Raw genomic sequence first — 19,447 nt, 5'->3', positions numbered from 1 at the left:
CTGTACCAGCAATGGGCAAAATTGCAACATCCCTTCCCTGTGTAGAAGACATCAGAAGCTCAAATACTACAATGATAACTTAAAAGTAAAAATAATTGTGTGTGTGCTTTTACTCAATGGATAGATAAGATTGAAAACAGCAAGCACAGAGAATAGCCAACAAACTAGTAAAAAAACTGCTTGAAAGACAAAGAGTATGATAACACTCCAAAATATCTAAATAGAGGCATATAGCCCGTGTTTTCATAATAAAAGTCGAAGGAAGAAATTTTGCAGATTTATCTGCAAATAGAAATTATGATGACCACAACATCAGTATAAACATATATGCCCCAAGCTCTTTGGAATACAATTATTCTAATGGTTTGAAACAATTACAAAACTTCCTCTCAACTAAGTCTAGCAATTTTCCAGTCTAGCCTAGCCTAGATCAAAGACCATTTTAAAGCATGCAGTTATGATGCATATCCTTTGGGGTGGGGTGAGAGGGGGTGGGTTCCCAAGTGCCACTCACCTGGGTTATGTGGGGGAGCATTTGGCTGTCCACCCTCTCCCTAACCCCCATAAGGCAGGCAGGCGGCCGGAGTGTGCCCTTATGTTGGAGAGGTGAGAAGGTGGGAGGGTAACTTGACTTGAGAGTAGGCAGGGGCAGATGGGCAAGAGAACAAGCAGGCAGGTGGGTGACTTATGAGTAGGTGGGCGTGTGAGAAGACAGAAAGATCCAAAAGTTGAGGTGCAGAGAGGCAGATCCAGAAGCTGGCACGCACGCACGCACACACAATTTGACAACTTACCTGTACACCATTTTGTGTAGATACACCCTTGTTCCACAGTTAACCCTAAATAAATGTGATGAGCATTTCATGTCCTTCCATTTGTAACAAAACAACCAACCTTTTCCAGGAGTGTAAAGCACCACACAAGTATGAAACATTCAAATATTACAATAAATCACTTTGCCAAAGAAGATACAGCAATCGTCTGTTAAGTCCCTCTGTACTCCATTTCTACAGAATACAGAAGAAAAATATTCAAGTAGTTGGAGGCTCTCAAGGTAAATCATAACCCTGACCTGGATAGGCCACCTAATAGCCCAGCTAACCTGTTCTTAGCAGATCTCAGAAGCTAAGCATGGTCAACCTTGGCAAGTATTTGAATGGGAGACCGCTAGAGTTGTGACCTCAAGGCAGGTAATGGCACACCACCTCAGAAGTCTTTTGCCTTGAAAATCCCGTAAGTCAAGCGTGACTTGATTGCAAAAAATATAAATGATATGAGATGTAAGGAGATCATCAGCCATATAATAACTGTACTGAGAAACAAGCTGCTGTTAGAATTTAAAGAATGTGATCAACTAAGCATCCTCTTAGATAATCCCTCAAATAAGGCAACTACAGAGGAGCTATTAATGTGAGACATCTATGTTACAAGACCAGGAATGGGGGGATCCACACCTGTCCTATAAATCCTGGGTTCTTTTCTCTAGATACTCAAACCACCGAGTTTTCCAAAGGTTTTATTGAAAAAACAAAAAATAAGAAATGTTTCTAATACAGATATTTCTCAGCTAATAGAATAGCTCCATGCAGGCTTTGTTTCAGACCTGGGCTCAGGAGGTGCTTTCTCCTGCCCAGCTTGGATTAGACTACCCTTTGTTCCCTCTCTTCAGTAAACTCCATTTCCTGGCCATGCTGTAACCCAGCTTCTTTGTTCTACCACCTTTTGGCTACTAGCTTCCTTTTGGGTAATTTATTCAAAGCCTTTTGGTTTCCTGTCCGAAGATCAAAGGCCCTTGTCAGGCTAGTGTGAATTTGCCTGATACTGTAACAGAATAACCTCTTCACAATCTAAAAGAAGGAAATTTAAGGAACTGTATTTGTCTCTATTTCTCCTATAACAGCATACTGCTTGGGATTAGTACATGGCAAGGTTAGATCTAGACTGCCTAACTAGATAAGGGAAGTCATGTTTGATTCAGAAAGTGGACTGAATACAAAACACAGAAGAACAGATGGGCCAATATCCCATGAATTGTACCAGACACTTTTAAAAAAGTTGTAAACATTAAACACCTATTGGAAGTAGATATGATTTGAGAAAACTATACAAATTTTACAGTCATGCAGTCCAAAGATTAGGAGAAATGACCACAATTTATGAAACACTGGAAACAAAAAATCAAGAAATCTCAGTATGTGCATCAAGGGGGGGGGGGGTTCGAAAGTTTGGTGCATAGGAAACATTAGCAACTCAAAAACTGTTGTTTTGTACAAAGACATTTTTAAATGAATAGGAGCAGACAAGGATGTTGTGAAACAACTACTGAAATTATTGAAATCATCCATTTCAGTCAATTTCTTGACTGACGTCCTTGGATTTTTTAAAAGTAGTATCTTCTGGTGTTCAAAGAGAAAAGAACATAAGAACATAAGAACAAGCCAGCTGGATCAGACCAAAGTCCATCTAGTCCAGCTCTCTGCTACTCGCAGTGGCCCACCAGGTGCCTTTGGGAGCTCACATGTAGGATGTGAACGCAATGGCCTTCTGCGGCTGTTGCTCCCGAGCACCTGGTATGTTAAGGCATTTGCAATCTCAGATCAAGGAGGATCAAGATTGGTAGCCATAGAAAATCAGTGGATCCGATGCCATGCAATGCATACTTCTGAAGAACAAGCACTTCTGATGCAGAACATAACTTTCTTGGTTTCCCCCTTCCGTGGCCGCCAAAATGGGGAAGTCCGTGGAGACTGTGCGCGGTGCCCAGCCCAGCCTGGCAGTGAAGGGAGGCAGGGATCTGCATTCACAAAAGGGAAAACTGGGGGGGGGGGCAAAAAGGACATTTGGGAGGGTCCCTTAGCTTCTCCACCCCACCATTTATTTTTTTTTAGGAGCAAAAGTCACGCACTTTTGTTTTGGGTCTTTCCCAACCCCCCAACCGGGGGGAGGGAGATTCTTCCTCCCCCAATCCCCTCCCCCCAGAATGTTGTGTTCTGATATGCAGCAGACATGCCTTTCCAAGAGGCATGCAGGTTTGCACCACTTCGGCAGAACCAGTTGTTAAAATGGTGCTTGTAAACAACCAGTTGTTAAATTATTTGAATCCCACCACCAGAACCGGTTGTTAAATTATTTAAATCCCACCACTGGAAGCACACACCCCCCAGGTGGCTTTGGCACGTGACTCCCCCACCCGCTCTTCTCTTGGCCATGGGCCAGCCCAAGACATGGATCATGGCTTAGTAACGGACTGTGCAGACATGTGTTGGCAGTCAGCGGGGTTGGGTGGAAAAGCCGTGCACTGTTTGGGGTATTGGCGCTTAGGATTGCGCTTGGCAGGTGCAAAAGCTGTTGCGCACAATACAGAACCTGGATCCAGGGGAGGGGGGAGATATGCTATGGCATGAATCCAGATTGGGAGGGCAGATGGAGGGGGCTGCTGCCAATTGCATCAGAATGGCACAGCCCCCCTGTGTTCTAATGGGAGCTTTTGCAGAAGGGATCTTGCAGCGCCCATTCATTCTAATGAGTATTTGCGCCCAGCTTGCCTCTTCCCCTCCTCTTCCTCACACTGCAATGGTAGTGTGGACAAAAGACTCCAGATCCCCCCCCAAAAGCAACCCACTCCCCCCTGAAAAAAGGCCCCCCAGCTGGTCTCCATTCCTTCCTCCCACTTTTGAAACAAGGAAATCGCATGGCAGAGGCGTATCTAGGGAAAATGGAGCCCATCAGGTTCTAAGATTTCAAAGTTTTCTCCCTTCCTCCATTTTATCCTCAAGCTATGCTGATAGGTAGGCTTGGCTGAGAGAAAGAGACCTGCCCAAAACCCGCTAAGAAAGCTTTGTGGCTGAGAAGGTCTTGAACCTCCCTCTTCCTAGTCTGAAACATAAACTGTAATACAACAAAATCATACTAAATTTGGGCAGTACAATAGCCAAAACTAAAATGTCAGAAGACTTTCCTGCGCGCTTCCAAGTTGTACCTCTTTAATGAGTGTTTTGACTTTGTTGATGAATGTGTGTGTGCGTGCGTGCATGCGTGTGTAATTCAGAATGTGGCATACGCACAAGAACTAATCAAAGGATATAGAACCTATACTAGTTCATAAATTAAATTATACTCGTTCATCATTTAAAAAACTGTCAATTTGGATGCAACTTAAAGTGTATTAATGGCAAGTTTCCAGTGACATGAGAGACAACAGCTGATATCTGCTTTTGTGCCATGAATATGTCAGTTTTCTCAGTGGTTGCACACAGAACCCTGCATAGACGTCACCTTTTACCCTTTCCTCCTGATGAAGCATCAATGAGCACAGCTGCTGTGAAGGGCTTTTTCCCTTTCTTTATGCAGCAAGCCAACTTTATCTTGCAGAGAGCTAATATCAAACCAAAGCAATTAAGAATAACAAGTACAAATTGGAGGGTAAGCTAAAACATACTTCATATTAAAAATATTTACAGACAGTTCCTGATGAAGCAATTATTATACAGCAAGAAAACCAACAGACAAAACCTAAACTCTTACCACACAGCCCAATCCAGATAAGGGACCACAGAGAGTGGCGGAGGGCCGTGCCAACGCGTTTACCCCCTCTGCCAGCACAAGCGGCACTGCCTCTGGTGTAAGGGGCACCTGGACACCCCTCAGCTCCACAGCAATACTTCCCCCCATGGTTTACCCTATCTGAAGAAGCCACGCGGAAGTCTTTGGTCCAATATGGGACTTGAACATGCATTAGTGCACAGGCAGTACCCAAAGGAACAAAGAACCTGCCACCATTTTGGGTCAGGACAATAGACAGGAAACAGGCTGAAGCCCCTTCTTCCACCACACAAAGGTCCCAATCCAAATCATGGCCCCAGGCAGTTAAAAAACTAGTGTTCCCTTTGCTGGCATCTGATAGTGGGCATTGAAGTCAGCTTGGGGGAACTCTAATCCAACACATTAAAAATTGAAACACGTAATTTGGGCCTATCTTTCCTCCTCTCCTCCTGCTCTATGCACATCTCTTACCCACAACACCTGCCTGATTATCAGTGATGAGAGTTGAGACCTAGAGTTCGGTATTTTATAGCCACAAATATCTTATTTCCTATACAAGCAATTTCCTATATACTGTAAGCAACTACCAAACTCTGCAAAAATGTCTGAACTCACATAATGCAGAAACTGAAAATAAAAAGCACTAGACTGCAGAGATTAAAAATTAGATGTGTTTGCTCCCAAGTAGATGGGGCTTTGCTTGCTCCTTTTGGCCTGTCTAGAACTGCTTCTTCCGCAAGAGATATGTGCCACTGGCCAGCTTAAGAGGACCCAAAATAACAGTGTTTCACTTTCCAGATAGCCTTCTCACCAGGAAAGAAAACATCACCCCAAAGACTTCAACATAATTCTGGAGGTTTAGGAACAATGTCTGCCAGCTGGGGGAGAAAAGGACTGTGAGGTTCTTCAAATTGAGGGACCAGAGTCTCACCAGTTAGGTTTGGGTAATAATGTTCTCACTCATGGTAGAGTCTCAGGTTCCTGAGTAACTTCTCTGGTGAGAATCCATCCCCAGATTGAATACGTTGACCATCCCTGCACTAAGTTATCAATACATTAAATTAGCACAGGACCTGTACCATTCAAAAAGACAGCTCTATCCAATAATCCCCTTCGAAGATGGGCAAGATAGAAATATAATAAATAAATAAAAATAATACCAATCATTGCTTATAAGTGATTGATTCTTTCATCGATCTGAGCTTTCTGCTTTGTTTTCCCCTCTTCTATTCTGAAAGGAACACCTTTCCCTCTCAAAAGAGGTTCAAATTCATGTTCCACATAATTATTTATTCATGTAGATTTATTCCTGGCCCTTTGCTTGCCCTGGAGTGGAGCCATGGCTGAGTGGTGAAGCATCTGCTTGCCATGCAAAAGGTCTCAGGTTCTATCCCTGGCATCTCTCTTTCTTAAGGATATGGCAGTACGTGGTGTGGAAGATCCCTGGAGAGCGTCTGTCAGTGTGAACAGACACTACTGACTTTGATGGACCAAGGGACTGATTCAGGATAAGGAAGCCTCATGTGTTCCTGTGTACCAAATCCATGTTTGCTCTAGCACAGCCCTCTGTGCAATTAATTCACTGTTAATTATCTGTAACTTTCTATTCAGGCACATCAGACACATCTGTGGAATGCAAACCACACAAGGATGCCAGCCAGGGTGCTCCCCTTCCTCCAACAGGGATCCTAGTCACTTGCTTCTAGTAGGGACGCAGAACAAACACAAGGGCTGTTTTATTATTTTGTTAATAACCTGAGCTAAACTGGTATTGAGTCCCTTCTGAAAATCCAAAAGAAAAACAGGCTGAAAATTCTAGTTAACTCAGTGATGAGGCGAGAAGTCAACAGCTGTGTAAATGCAGACACGGATACCCCCTCCTTTCTGATCTCTCTCAGCTGTCTCAGGCGGCAACTGTCCTATCAAAGAGTCTCAGGGGGCTTATTTAGACTCCCTCGTTTTTATTCTTGCCTGGGAGATTGAGTGTCAGGAAAACCTGGGGCTTTGTTTAGGAGAACAGCATGTTTTGGCAGGCAATACAACAGAAGAGAAGCCATCAAACCTCATCTGAGTCCCACTTACTACACCCTGAAAGAAACCTTGAGAACCTGAAGATCCTTAGACCTTGCTATTACCATAGCAATTACTACAGCCCAAGTTTGTTCCTGGCAGCATGGGCCTTGCTTTGTTTCTTTAATACACTATGACAAATAAAAAGTCTAAAATAGGACAAACTAATACTGTATTGATAAAAAATATCTTGATGCATTTCAAGTCTTGGTGATTTCCAATTGGTGATTTCCAATTAAATGACTTATGGCTATCAATCTTGATCCTTCTTGATCTGAGATTGCAAATGCCTTAGCAGACCAGGTGCTCAGGAGCAGCAGCAGCAGAAGGCCATTGCTTTCACATCCTGCATGTGAGCTCCCAAAGCCATCTGGTGGGCCACTGCGAGTAGCAGAGTTCTGGACTAGATGGACTCTGGTCTGATCCAGCAGGCTCTTTCTTATGTTCTTAACTTGCCAAAAATCCCATGTATTTTAAAACAACAATCACTCTCCAAAGAGCTTTCTTCCAGCCTCAGGAAACTGCCTCCAACTTAAGTAAGTCAAAGGCTGATTCCGCATGGGTGAAAAACAGTGGTGTGAAAACGGTATAAACCCTTTTACACCATTTTAAACCCTTTTACATCATTTTCACACCGTTTTCACACCACTGTTTTTGGCCAATGCGGAATGAGCCTAAGAGTCACTTCAGTTGGAGGAAGTTGCCTTAGATTGGTGGAGAAATTCAAGCTTTGCTCTGAAGAATGGTGGAATAGGGGAGGATCTACCCCAATAGATATCACGGGGAATTAACAATGATTAGAAATTAGCCACCAAATGAATATGGAAGTATTTAATATCCGTATGGCCCAGGCTAGCCCAATCTCATCAGATCTCAAAAGCAAAACAGGCTGGCCCTGGTTTGTAATTTGGATGGGAGACCACCAAGGACAGCAATACCATCAAGTCGCAGCAAATTTATGGAGACCCCATAGGGTTTTCAAGGCAAGAGACATTCAGAGGTAGTTTGCCATTGCCTGCCTCTGTGTAGGTGCCCTGGTCTTCCTTGGTGGTCTCCCATCGAAATCCTTGCCATGGTTGACCCTACTTAGCTTCTGAGATCTGATGAGATTGGGCTAGTGAATATACCAAGGAGTTTTAAGGCAGTGGTTCAACTAAGACTCTCTGCATCAGTGTTCTCCATCTGTAAAATGAATAAATGTTAAGCTTGGGGGTCACCACAACATGAAGAACTGCATTAAAGGGTCGCGACATTAGGAAGGTTGAGAACCATTGTTTTAGGGCATCCTCAAAATCTGTCCTAAAGCAAAATCAAGCCAAATATGGAAACTGACTTATCAGGTACACATATCATAAAATAGGAACTGTAATCTTTTAATTTGTAAGGGTTTTGATTTTTACTTGGAAAGCCCTTGTATCAAAAGAGAGCACATGCTTTATGTCATCTAGTTCTGTTTGTGCTAACCAGGTTTCTTTACCTCGATGTAGATTTGTGATATTATGATGACTGTTAACATAGTTAGTATCAGTGTGAAAGCTGATCAGTTTGCAGTTCAGTCTTATCCATACTTTTAGGGATATTCCACATATTCCCATCTGCTGGCTCAACTAAATCAGCTTCTTGTTTTTTAACAGATAGTAAATCATAGTGGCTAAAATTCATGACATTAGATCATGGTCAAGAAGTAGAAGTTACTGTTAATAATAGGTCAATAATCATCCTTTACTCCGATGAGAAAGGCAGGCTATAAGCAAACAAGACTGTTCTAGGTAATAATCACTAATCTAGTTGCTTATGTTTGTGGCAAAGGACACTGTGGTCCTCTCTAAAGGCACTATGAACAAGGCAGGGAAGATGGTTTTTGGATGTACCCAGTGAGCCATGAATTCTGTACACTGATTTGCTGCCTGTCAGCATACTGGCCAAGGCATGAAGATGGTGGAAATATAGGGATCTCCTATGCTATCTCACATTTTTATAAAAAGCTTCTCTAGAACTTAGGTGTTACAGCCTCACATTTTCCTAGGAGTAAATCCCACTGAATAGACTTTAGTATGATTCTGAGTAGACCTGGTCAGGATTGCTCCCTCTGACCAGTAATCTAATAAACAGCCCCTGAGAAGAAATCCATTATACCACTATAAATGTTAAATGTGTCCAGATAAGCAAGGTCTTTATCAGTCAATAATTTCACAAGCTGAAAACAAAATTGCATATTCTTGGAATATGAAATTAAAAATCAAGTAATACAATTTGTCAAAACATCTAACAAAAAAGACATTCCATTCAAATCAAACTGCCTTAGTTGTTTCTCTAAATTTCAATTTATTTTTACCCTTACAGTTTCCCAGAAGTTTATAAACATGTTCCATATTATAAATTCTCCCATGATTAATTTTCTATATTTATATCGATATTTAAAAATTAATAGGTTATTTTCCATGCTCTATTAGCCTACAAGCTAATTGGCAGTAGTGATGTCAGTTTCCAAAACGGCAATAAGTAATTTAGCTGTCAAAATAATTTCGTTATAATCTTTGTGTCAGATAAAGGTGATCTTAAATAATACATTCTGCTAACACTGGCATTCTTATTGCATCTATCACTTAAAGCAGAGGCCTCCACACCATTAAATATTTGCAGTTCTTCATGTCCAATGAGAGGTTTTCATGTCAAGACATTCCATCCACATTAGTAGGAAAACAGACCAAGAACACAAGAAATGATAGAGGAAAGGGAGCATATAAATTGTGAGACCCTTCCTTTCCATATGACCCTGTGTGTCAGCTACTGTTGTTAGACAGCCATCTGTTGGCCATCCAACCACTTAGGGTGACTCATCCAAAGTCCATCATGGCTCTGAGGAATGGATCCTTGGAGATTCAGAAGGCACTGCAAGGCCTGCCTTTTTGCCAGGACTTTGGAGGGGTTTGATTGGCAGGCATCTTTAGAGAAGTGGGCAGGTGGAAGGGATTTGGGATTTGCTGTTTTATTTTTGTTTTTTAACTAAAAACATTTTAACAATTTTTGTAAACAACCTTGAACAACGAGAAAAGGCAGGACAGAGATGTTTTAATAAAGAAAGAGCTAACTGTGGCTAAAATGTCTCCTATCTGCACTTGCATTAATACAAATTTTTCTTACAAAATAAATAATAGATAATGCTTTGCTTATTTCACATTTCTTAATCCCATCATTTTACCACACAGAGACATGCTTGAACTATGGCCTATTACATGGTCCACACTAACATGCTTTGAGGAGAAAATTCTTCCCTTCATTTCTGCAAAGCAGGTGATCAATATAACTCTGTGCATGTGACTGAGACACAACCTCATTAAGCATTTAATCCCATTTATACTCTGATCCTTTGTTGGTGACCACAGCGACTGGCCTCAGATCTGGCTTAGTTTGGAAGTTTCTGTAATGAAGTCCGTGATGTAACAGCAGTGAAAGTTGGTTTGGAATCTGGCCTGTTGTGACTAGAATCCCAGTGCAGGGGTTCTTTTGAAATGCCAGAGTATCCAGTGATGAAAAATACAGTGTGTCACAGATGGTTGTCCTTTTTATTTCTGTCATAATTCAGAACAGTTACATGTTTGAGGAGAAATGTGGCTCTGTGATTTGTGAATAAGGAAATTGAGGAATCATGGTTTCCCCTAGTACCCCTCCAAAACTGTTGGTTCGATTTTAAAAAAATAGAAAAAAATGAAAATGAGGAAACTGTGGTTGGAAGGCCACTGAGATAGAGGAGTGAGAAGGTCCTAAATAGTTTTTTTTAAAGAAAAGAAATTCCTTCAAAAGAAGGGGCACCTGGCAGTCTGAACCCCTATATCTTGAGAAATGAAAGAATGTGTGAATATCAAAAATACCAAACTTTGAACTAAACCATATGACACTATCCAAAGAACCAATACCACAATCCTAAACATATTCACTAGGAATTAAATCCCATTGACTTCATCAGGATTTACCACTGAGACAATCTGCTCAGAATTTGCTACACACATAAAAAGTAATTAGATTTAGCTTCTGTTTTGATATAGTTCTATATATTCTTGCAGTGAGAAGAAATTTCCTGTTTCCTGAAACTGAGGCAAAGTAGGCTCAACTAGATGAAAATGCTCTGGCTGATGCTGAGTTCCCAATGAGCAGAGAACAGGGAGAGCAAAGTTACTGCACATAGTATGAGCAACTGGCAGCTTGAAAAGAGAACAGATGGCACGAGTGACGAGATCTCCCAATGGAAGGGATCATCAGCCCACGTCTCTTATTAGAGACTGATCCGTTGGCAGCCCTTTGGCTCCCAGGGCTCAATGCAGCTCTCCATCAAAGCACTCAGCTTACTGTCAGAGGCTAGGCAGGCATGAGGAGAAAGTCATATTTTATACAGCTGAAGAGACAAACAGGCCACACTATGCATCCTCAAAGCCCTATAGAGACTGCTTAAGTACTAGGTCTGAAGCCTCAAGAACAGCATCTTATTTCACATCACAATATCACTGAATTCTTCTAGTCAATTTATTGCTAACGTACACATTATATATTTAGTACATATAGATTTTTATGAGTACATTGTGAATGCATGAGGAAACCAGTCTGCAGCTCCCAGTATACCACCATGTATAGCAAGTAGAAAAGGCACATAAACCTGGAAGAGATAGGCCATTTTCACACTTGTGGTCTCCTTCGTATTGAACATACATTCCCTTTGGGTTGAATTATCGATTATGCACACGATTCCCCTTCTTTGGAACTCACCATGCTTTCAGACCAGAAAATCTCTGCTGCTTCTGAAAGCTCTCAAAGTATGAGATTTCCTCTCACTTTGCAGGGAAAGCAAAGGGAATCAGCATGCATTAAGTTTTATTCAGGTTTTCTCACTTTTGCCTTCCTTCACCCACACCACAGCAGTTTCTCCTGCTTACCAACCAACACTTCAGAAGGGTCAAAAGGGTAGGGGGGGATGTTTCCCACAATGAGGGTCTATTACCAGAGCAACAGACCTTTTAAATTGACATACATTTCCATGGTCTAGTAATTTAATGGTAGAACACAGAAGGCACACAAAAAAGCAGCAGGTAAACTCCCCAGACAGGTTGCCCAGAAAGAGGAAAAGGAAGGGGGGGGCAGGCAAAATGGTGGCTTGGCTAGAACACTTCACGGCAAGAGAAGCCCTGTCTAAACCATGGGGACAACCCACTGTGAAGCAAACAGCCACAGGGTAAGCAGTGCATGCATAAATGGCCATAGTGTACGTATTTCTTTATTTAGATTACTGTATCCCCTTTTCCCTCCAACTGGGACTCAAAATCAGGTGTTCACCAATCAGGCTTACAACATCATTCCAAGGTCACTGAGAGAGCTTCTATGGTAGAGTGGAAATTGAAACCTGGGACTCCCAGATCCTAGTCCACACTCTACAGCATGCTGGCTACCACGACACATTAATTCTCAGTACTATATTTATGCAATGTTATTAGCACTGTTCTTTTAGACAACTTTCTTAGCTGGTTAAAGGGAAAGGGGTGGGTGAGAATTCTCACACTCTAATAAAGAACTTCTTTTATAATAAATGCATAAGTACCTTTCATCCATTTCCACAAAAATTAGTGAACTAAAATTAAGGGCTCAGTAAAATGGTTGCTCTTTATAATCAGAAAGAAAGAAGTTAACATCGAGGTTTTGAAGTGACTTTTATTTTTAGCTTCATTATGCAATGACCTCAGTAACCTCCCAGAAAGAGTGTGTATCTTTGCAGAAGGTACACTTGACTACTGGTCTGCAAGCAAAAATTTAAACAAATCCCAAACACCAAAGGGCAAGAAGTTTAGCTGCCCAGACATAAGCACCTGCAGAATGTCCCCAAAAGAGGGTCAAAGTGGAATCCAAACAGTTCTTGAAGTATCTCTATATTCTATGTGGATCAGCTGTTAACATAGTGGCAACATAATGGTACGGCAGCTATAGCAACTGAGGCCACCAGTACTAAATGTTATACAGCAAGTGTCTGTAAATCTCTATGACACTGAAGCATGGAGAGAATGTTGGGTGCAGATTCTGGTCACTGAGTATACTGCCCTTGCAGATGTTTAACAACAAATAAGCCCTTGAAGGGTAAACCTTGACAACCTCAATCTTCGGGGTTACAGCTACTGAGATGCATGGAGGGTTGGAACACCTGATGGGAAATTCCTTTTACTGTCATGTACTTAAAAAAAAAAGATCTCTAGCCGTTTTATTTTCAGAAGTATTTAAAAATGCAGGCAGTATTCTGCTAAATTGCATGCTTAATAAACAGTTAACTCACATATTGTAGAATTTTAGCCAGTGAGTGCCAAGAAATTCAGAGCATTGATAAGCAAAAGAGACAGTCAAGTCCTGATTAATTCCTTTCTATTGCTTGTGCTGACCATGGGAGAAGTGGGAAGGGTTTCTGATCTTCATTGGCAACTGCAGCAATTGTTTTCTCTAAAACAGTTTCATAATTTTCCTGGCTGACGTGGTGGTCAGTGATTTGTTTCCAACCTGTGAACAAATATGGTTGACATGTGGTGTTGGAACTCACTGATCTTTTCCACTAATGGTGATGCCTCCACTGGCACAAGGAGCCTTATTCTGACTCAAGCATCCCCTTGGCAGAACAGCCTCTGTCATAATAGGATGGCTCCTTGTGCTGGAGAAAAGCACCACCATCAGGAGTAGAATAGATCACCAGTACTGAACCTGTGATTCTTGCTTTTCTGACTTGGGAGGGTTTTATTGTCATTAAAATGAAAAAAGCTAAATTCTATAAGAAGTACCTAATTGTAAACATATTTGTATTTAGATTTTGATTTATGCTGTTACATGGACAGTTTGCCTATTGCCCAGCTCACTTTCTGGTAACAGGTCTATATGTGTGCTTCACCTATAAACTTGAAACCAACACTTCACTGCCGTTGTTCCCTTCCTTCTGTCACAAGGGAAGGAAACAAGAAGGCAGTTCAATTTATGGTTTCATAGGAAAGGGAGATACTTGTCTCTATAATTTTTTTAATTGCCAGGCCTCATCTACCCCACTCTGCCTATTTTCAATTCCTTGGACCTGAATCCCCACTATAGGAAAGTTACCCAGCAAAAAAAATAAGCAATAATTAAAACTATACTTGGCTGATGTTATTTTCTATCCTAGGAGGATTCTGCATGGGCCAAAAACAGAGGTGTGAAAATGGTGTAAAATAGTTTAAAACAGTGTAAAAGGCTTTACACCGTTTTCACACCGTTGTTTTTGGCCCATGTGGAATTCGCCCTAGTTCACAGAGAAACTCTTATTTGCATAATCACTTGCTTAACCATATTTGTATGCCATTTCTTAATACATTTCCAAAGTAGAGACAAAGTTTAAAATGTTTAAAAGCTCTATAGTAATAAAAGCAATCTCCCTGAAATGTTTTGACCTGAATATTTTAGCTGCATACTGTCCATCCCTAGTTCTTGTCTTCTAGGATGGATAATTATGAATGGAAAATTAATGCAATAGTAACATTTAAGAGAAGGAGTTAAGGAAGCAGACTAGGAAAGGGTCCTGATATGGTTTCTTAATAAAGTTTATGGAGTTTTGGCTTTTAATGGAGAATCTACATTGTGAACAAATCAGGAATTTGCAAGGAAAATCTGGTCTTCATTTAAGTAATTTATTGCTAGAGAAAAACAGGATGATACATTCTTTTCTGTGTGTATGCATAAAAGGCTTTTTGTTAGAATTTTTTCCATGGATTTTTAAAAGATTTGTTTTATGAACAAGTCCTTGATATTTCTCTCAGTATATTCCTAGAATTTTGGTTTTTTAATTTTTTAAAAAAGATTTCAGTTTTTTTTAAAGCCTCAACTCTTCCCTTCTCTTCATGAGAGGTTTGAATTCACAAAACTAACAGAAAAGTTCTATAAAGCATACCAACAAAGTAAAAAAATGCCTTTATTTGGCACTGTCAACAGTAGAAATGCATTCTAAAAATATTAATGTCGACATATTCACCTCTATCTAAACATATCAAAGCAGCAGCACTATGCAAAAAAAAATTTTAAACAACTTTGGGGAGTTACCTCTATGCAGTGTAACTACCTCTGAAGTCTATTAAGTCTTGTCCTCAAATAGCTGAATCCAATGCAATCAAGAGTCTTTTTGACAGGAAAAACCAATAAGATAGCTTTTTCTTCAAAAGCAAGGTAAGGGTTTTACTAGTGTTGTAAGCACAGGCAATACTTTCTTGTGCCTAAGGTCAAAAGTAAAACTGATTCCCAGTCCCTCTCTGCACTGCAACTCATTTTTAGTGACACAGAGGTAAATGTTAGTAGAAGGAAAATTAAATATGTTACTTCTGGAATTTGATACCTGAAACAAGAATTTCACATTATTTATGATAGAGGGTCCAAGAGGAGTCTTCCATTTTTACCCCAGAATTCTGCAACTCAATTATTTTACTCTTTTCCCCCACAAAAAACTCCACCCAGTTCATTATATCATCAATGTCATCACCATTTGACTAGTCTTCTGTGAATAATATCCTTTTATCTTACCCAATCTTATCTCATCCTTGTATCTAACCCAAATTTTAACTAATTCTTCTCCTCCATGGTACAAATGGAGAACCTGAGGCACAAAATTGGAATGGTTGGTAGTGTATTATTGCAGTGACAGGACCACAAGTAATCTTTGGTAGTTTCTAGCCTTCAGGTAATCATTGTTACTGCTAAACAATGGATTGTTTACAAATCATTCCAACGAGAATAGTTCTGAAGAGTGAATCAAACATAAATGCAAAAAATAACCAGTAAATGGAACCTTGGGGGGAAATGGCAGTTTATACCACTGGAAACAGCCATTAACAGTGAATCCATAGTAAACACTTACTGGACCTCCTCCCTGGTTGTTTGCATTTTGTTATTTGCACGTATATATGTTTCTGTCTATATATACATGTGTTGTTAAACGTGTGTGTGTGTTTATTCACACACACACACACACACACACACACACATATACATATATATACATATACATATACATATATATATAAACATTTTAAATGTTTTAAATATCTTAATGCCTTCATATTCACCACTTTGGGAACCTATTTGGATGGAAAGAAGGCATACAAATGTTTTAAATGAATAACTCTGAACTCAAAGACCCACACTCTGCTTATGGCTATTCCAAAGCACTTGCTGACTGCTTGCCTTCAAATAATATATGAATGCAAATACTTTATTTGAGAAATACTTTCTTCAATTCTTGCCTCATAACTTCACGCAAATATTCTAAGACCCGTTCTTTAGTTTCTTACAAACCAAGCCACAGCATACAAAGAATAACACAGTTTTAATAAGCTGCCAATGGAAGCTTGTGTGGGTAGTATTCTCATTAATCCTCCCCAGCTCACCCCCAGCTTTCGCATGAGAAGCCTCACTAACTGGAGAACAAGAACAATTCCTGGTGTGTTCCCTCCATGCTGAGGAGGAGAGTAGAAGCCCTTAGAAAGCTGACCTCGTAGCTGCTCTGAATATTGATATTTAGTGCTCAAAACGCCTGGACAGGCCAGAGTAGAGGGTGTGTGGCTTTAAAAGGACAAAGAACAAAAAAGGAATGTGGACAATTCATCCTTGGCTGAAAAAGCACCACAGCAGAAGATGATAAATCTGTTGGAACAGTGCTGTTACTGTACAGAATGCCCTGAAGACTTCCCCAAGAGACACCATGATGGAAGAGACTGCTGGTCACAAGCAAGACACTGTCTTAAAATGTTCTTTTTAATTAGGAGGGTTGATGAAGAAGGATGCCCACTGTGTTCCTAAGAGAAAGGAATCCTCACTAAACCTTTTGAATTGTTCATGGATTCTCTTTAAAAATCTTTGTATTCACACGCATCTGGAAAATTCTGCTTTTAAACAAAAAGGGCTCTCTTAGGAAGAGTATTATGGCTGAGAATAAGGTCTCACTTCAGAACCCTTCAGCACAGCACTGGAGTGGGAAGAACTGTTGTGTGCTTTCACTGTTGCCTCAGAAGTATCCACTTCAACCTGAAGGAAAACTGAGAAGGCTGCAATGAAACGACACTTCTTGAAGGTCTGAGAATAATATTTGGCCTCCACCCCTCCTTAGGAACCTTTAGGTGAATGACGGCAACAACAAAAGACTACCTGACCCAAACCTCTGATTCAGGATGTTGGATTCTCTTACTTTTGCTTGAAAGTCTCACACCCCGATCTTAAACGTATTCTCTTTACTTGTTTCCAAATAAAATGCCTAGAATTATAGCCTAAGACCTAGGGGGCTCTGGGAGGTTCTATAATACCCCCCACATCTTCCCACATCCCACATCTTTGGGCAGCCATAGGGACAGTAAAACTTACATCTCACACAATATCATGGAGTCGCCATTGAATTCACATAACACTATGAACCAATCCAAAGGAAAAAGGAAGAGTTATGTACAGCTAGCAAATGAAGCCTGGAATTCTATTTTAGCAAATGTTCCTAGATGTTCAGGATAGCATAAGTATACGTAGTTTTTCATTTTATCATCACATTTTCCATTTTATCATCACAACAACCCTGTGAGGTAAATTAGGCTAAAAGTGACTAATCCAAGGTCATCTAGAAAGCTTCATGGCCAAGTGGAGATTAAAACCCTGGTCCCCCCAGTACGCTTTGTCCACTGAACCACACTGATTCCAGAATTACTTTTGAGACTCTTACATGGCAGCATTTGTACTGTATTGTAAGGCTGGTGGAGGCCCTTGAGCCCACCATGCCACCCAATTGTTATTTTTGTACGTTGGACATACTGGGATCCTGTCAGCAGCAAAGTGGCCAGAAATGACTGGGAGGAGAATGGCATTTGGTAGCAGTTGGGAACAAAAGGATGCACGTGTGTTGAAAAGAATGAATGCAATCTACTGCCAAAGAGAAGCAGGTGCTGGAAACCAAGGCTATGTCACAAATGGAATGGGGCTGGGAAGATTCATCACCCAACCTGTCCCCAAGGACCTTACCACAATAGCAATCTGAGCTCAGAAGTAGGCCATGCCAGACAGGAGTCGGGGTAGGAAGATGAATGGAGCACAATAGTAGGGAACAGGCACAGACCTAGCAATGGAGGACAAGAGTTGAAAAAGCAGGTCATTCAGTGTGGGAGTACCAGTTTAGTGGTGCCATGACATGAAATACACAGGAAGCCAAACTTGGGGCGCAGAGAAACAGATTATCAAGGATTAGAAGAGCACAGGGTGTTGAAGGCTTAGACGGGCCACTCTGGGATTTGTAAGGGGATCCAGAAGTGAAACAAAAGGAAGGGGGGCAGATGGTGAAAGTCAGAAGATATTTGGGAATAGAGTGAGATGGGGGGGGTGGGGTGGGGGGAATAAACGGGACTACTCAGCTAAGGCCGATAGGAGAGGCAGCTGAAAAGGAGACGCCAATTGCCTACGCGGTGGCTGGATTCATCAAGAATCAATAGGACTGTTGTGGCCCCGGGAAGACTTCCAGCATTTTAATTCCGCATAAACTTTCGCCGGCTGAAGACAGAATCAGCGGGCACGAAACCCCGTTGGTCTTTCAAGGGTCCCAAACCGTGGCTGCCCGCAGGGAGTTACTGTCTCTAAAGGGGGCTCCTTCCTTCCCGGGATCCACTAGCTCCCCCAGTAGATTTGAGCGGGGGTCGTCCCCCCCCCCTCCGGGCAATGCCAAAAGTTTCGGGCGGGGATTAGTCGGGCGCCTCGAGGCCGCCAAATTTGCACTTCGCATCTGCAGCCTTTCCCAAGTTCCCTCCGCTTGGTCCAGGCGGAGCCGCAGCATCCCCAGCCTTTCCCGCCGCTCCTTAAGGAGCCTCCCCTCCCGACACACGGCTCAGGGCGACGAGAAGCAAAACTTCCCGCCGGCCTCGCCTTCCCTCCTCGACAGACTTCTCGCGGGCAGAAAGTTGCTTGGAGCTGGGGGGGGGGGGGAGCGACCTTTCCTCGGTCCCTTCGGGGCCCCCCAAAGTTTGAGGCAGGACCACACACATAACGCGCACTTTCGCTCTTACCTGCGGGCGGCGTCCGGAGGGCTCCTTTGTGCCTCCTAGTCCCACATTGTCACCCGGAGAGGCGTCTGTGACAACTGGGAGTGACATCAGCCCGGAACAATGAAATCAAATGCCTGACAGGAGAGGGAGGCGCAGGCCAAAGCCTCGGGACTATGTGACCCCCCGTGAGCAATCCCGCCCAGCCGGCCTCGGTCCCTCCTTTGCGCGCCGGCTCCCTCCAGGATCCAATTACAGCGGATAAAGCGGACACTAAAGGCACAATGCGCGCTGGGTAAGACCATCTGCCAAGGACAGGGATACTCCATCCCCCACCCGCCCTCCTCCCTTTGCAATGCGGAGTCCTCCTCTCCCCTTGTTGTATTTTGCATTCTTTCCCTGGAAGCCGATCGGCAGCCATGGCCGGCCTGCAGTCCATCCCCAAGGGCAGGAGGAGAGAAAAGGAGGCCAGACTTTGTCCCGGGCTGTGTGTATTTGTGCTTCCGTCTGTGGCTGCCTCATTTGATTTGTTTATCCCCAAATCCAGGTGGCTTAGGGTTGCTTGTGGCCTAACCAGAAAACTTGCACTGTTTGTTTACATAGAGCCTAGTGGGGGTGGGGGATCACCCTCGGGCCACCATGTGCTTGATGTGGATTATGAATTCCACGGAATTCCTCCAACAAGAATGAGGGCATCCGTTTCTTTCAAGGGGAAGAGACCTTGTTTATCCAAGGACTAGTCCCTATCTTTTTAACTGGGTTTGGCCTTACCCCATGATCAGGCGCATAGTTTT

The 19,447-nt window shown here is 42.2% G+C and overlaps 1 protein-coding gene across 2 annotated transcripts in view; it reads right to left on the bottom strand.

Moving 5' to 3' along the window:
- Positions 1-18,828, bottom strand: part of PCBP4 (poly(rC) binding protein 4) — a 41,439-nt gene extending 22,611 nt beyond the window's left edge. The window contains exons 1-2 of one of the 2 annotated variants that reach the window (XM_048488243.1): positions 18,678-18,814; positions 17,647-17,740 (exon numbers count right to left, since the gene is read on the bottom strand). The gene's annotated coding sequence lies outside the window, so the exon portion shown is untranslated. Of the gene's footprint in view, positions 1-17,646; positions 17,741-18,677 lie in introns of both variants that reach the window. The other variant, XM_048488242.1, reaches the window with a different exon arrangement.
- Positions 18,829-19,447: the final 619 nt, after the last annotated feature.

Source organism: Sphaerodactylus townsendi, linkage group LG03 (assembly GCF_021028975.2).
Source record: "Sphaerodactylus townsendi isolate TG3544 linkage group LG03, MPM_Stown_v2.3, whole genome shotgun sequence".
Classification (NCBI taxonomy): Eukaryota; Metazoa; Chordata; class Lepidosauria; order Squamata; family Sphaerodactylidae; genus Sphaerodactylus; species Sphaerodactylus townsendi.
Note: the sequence above shows the minus strand (reverse complement) of the source record. Positions and strands in the feature narration are given on the sequence as shown.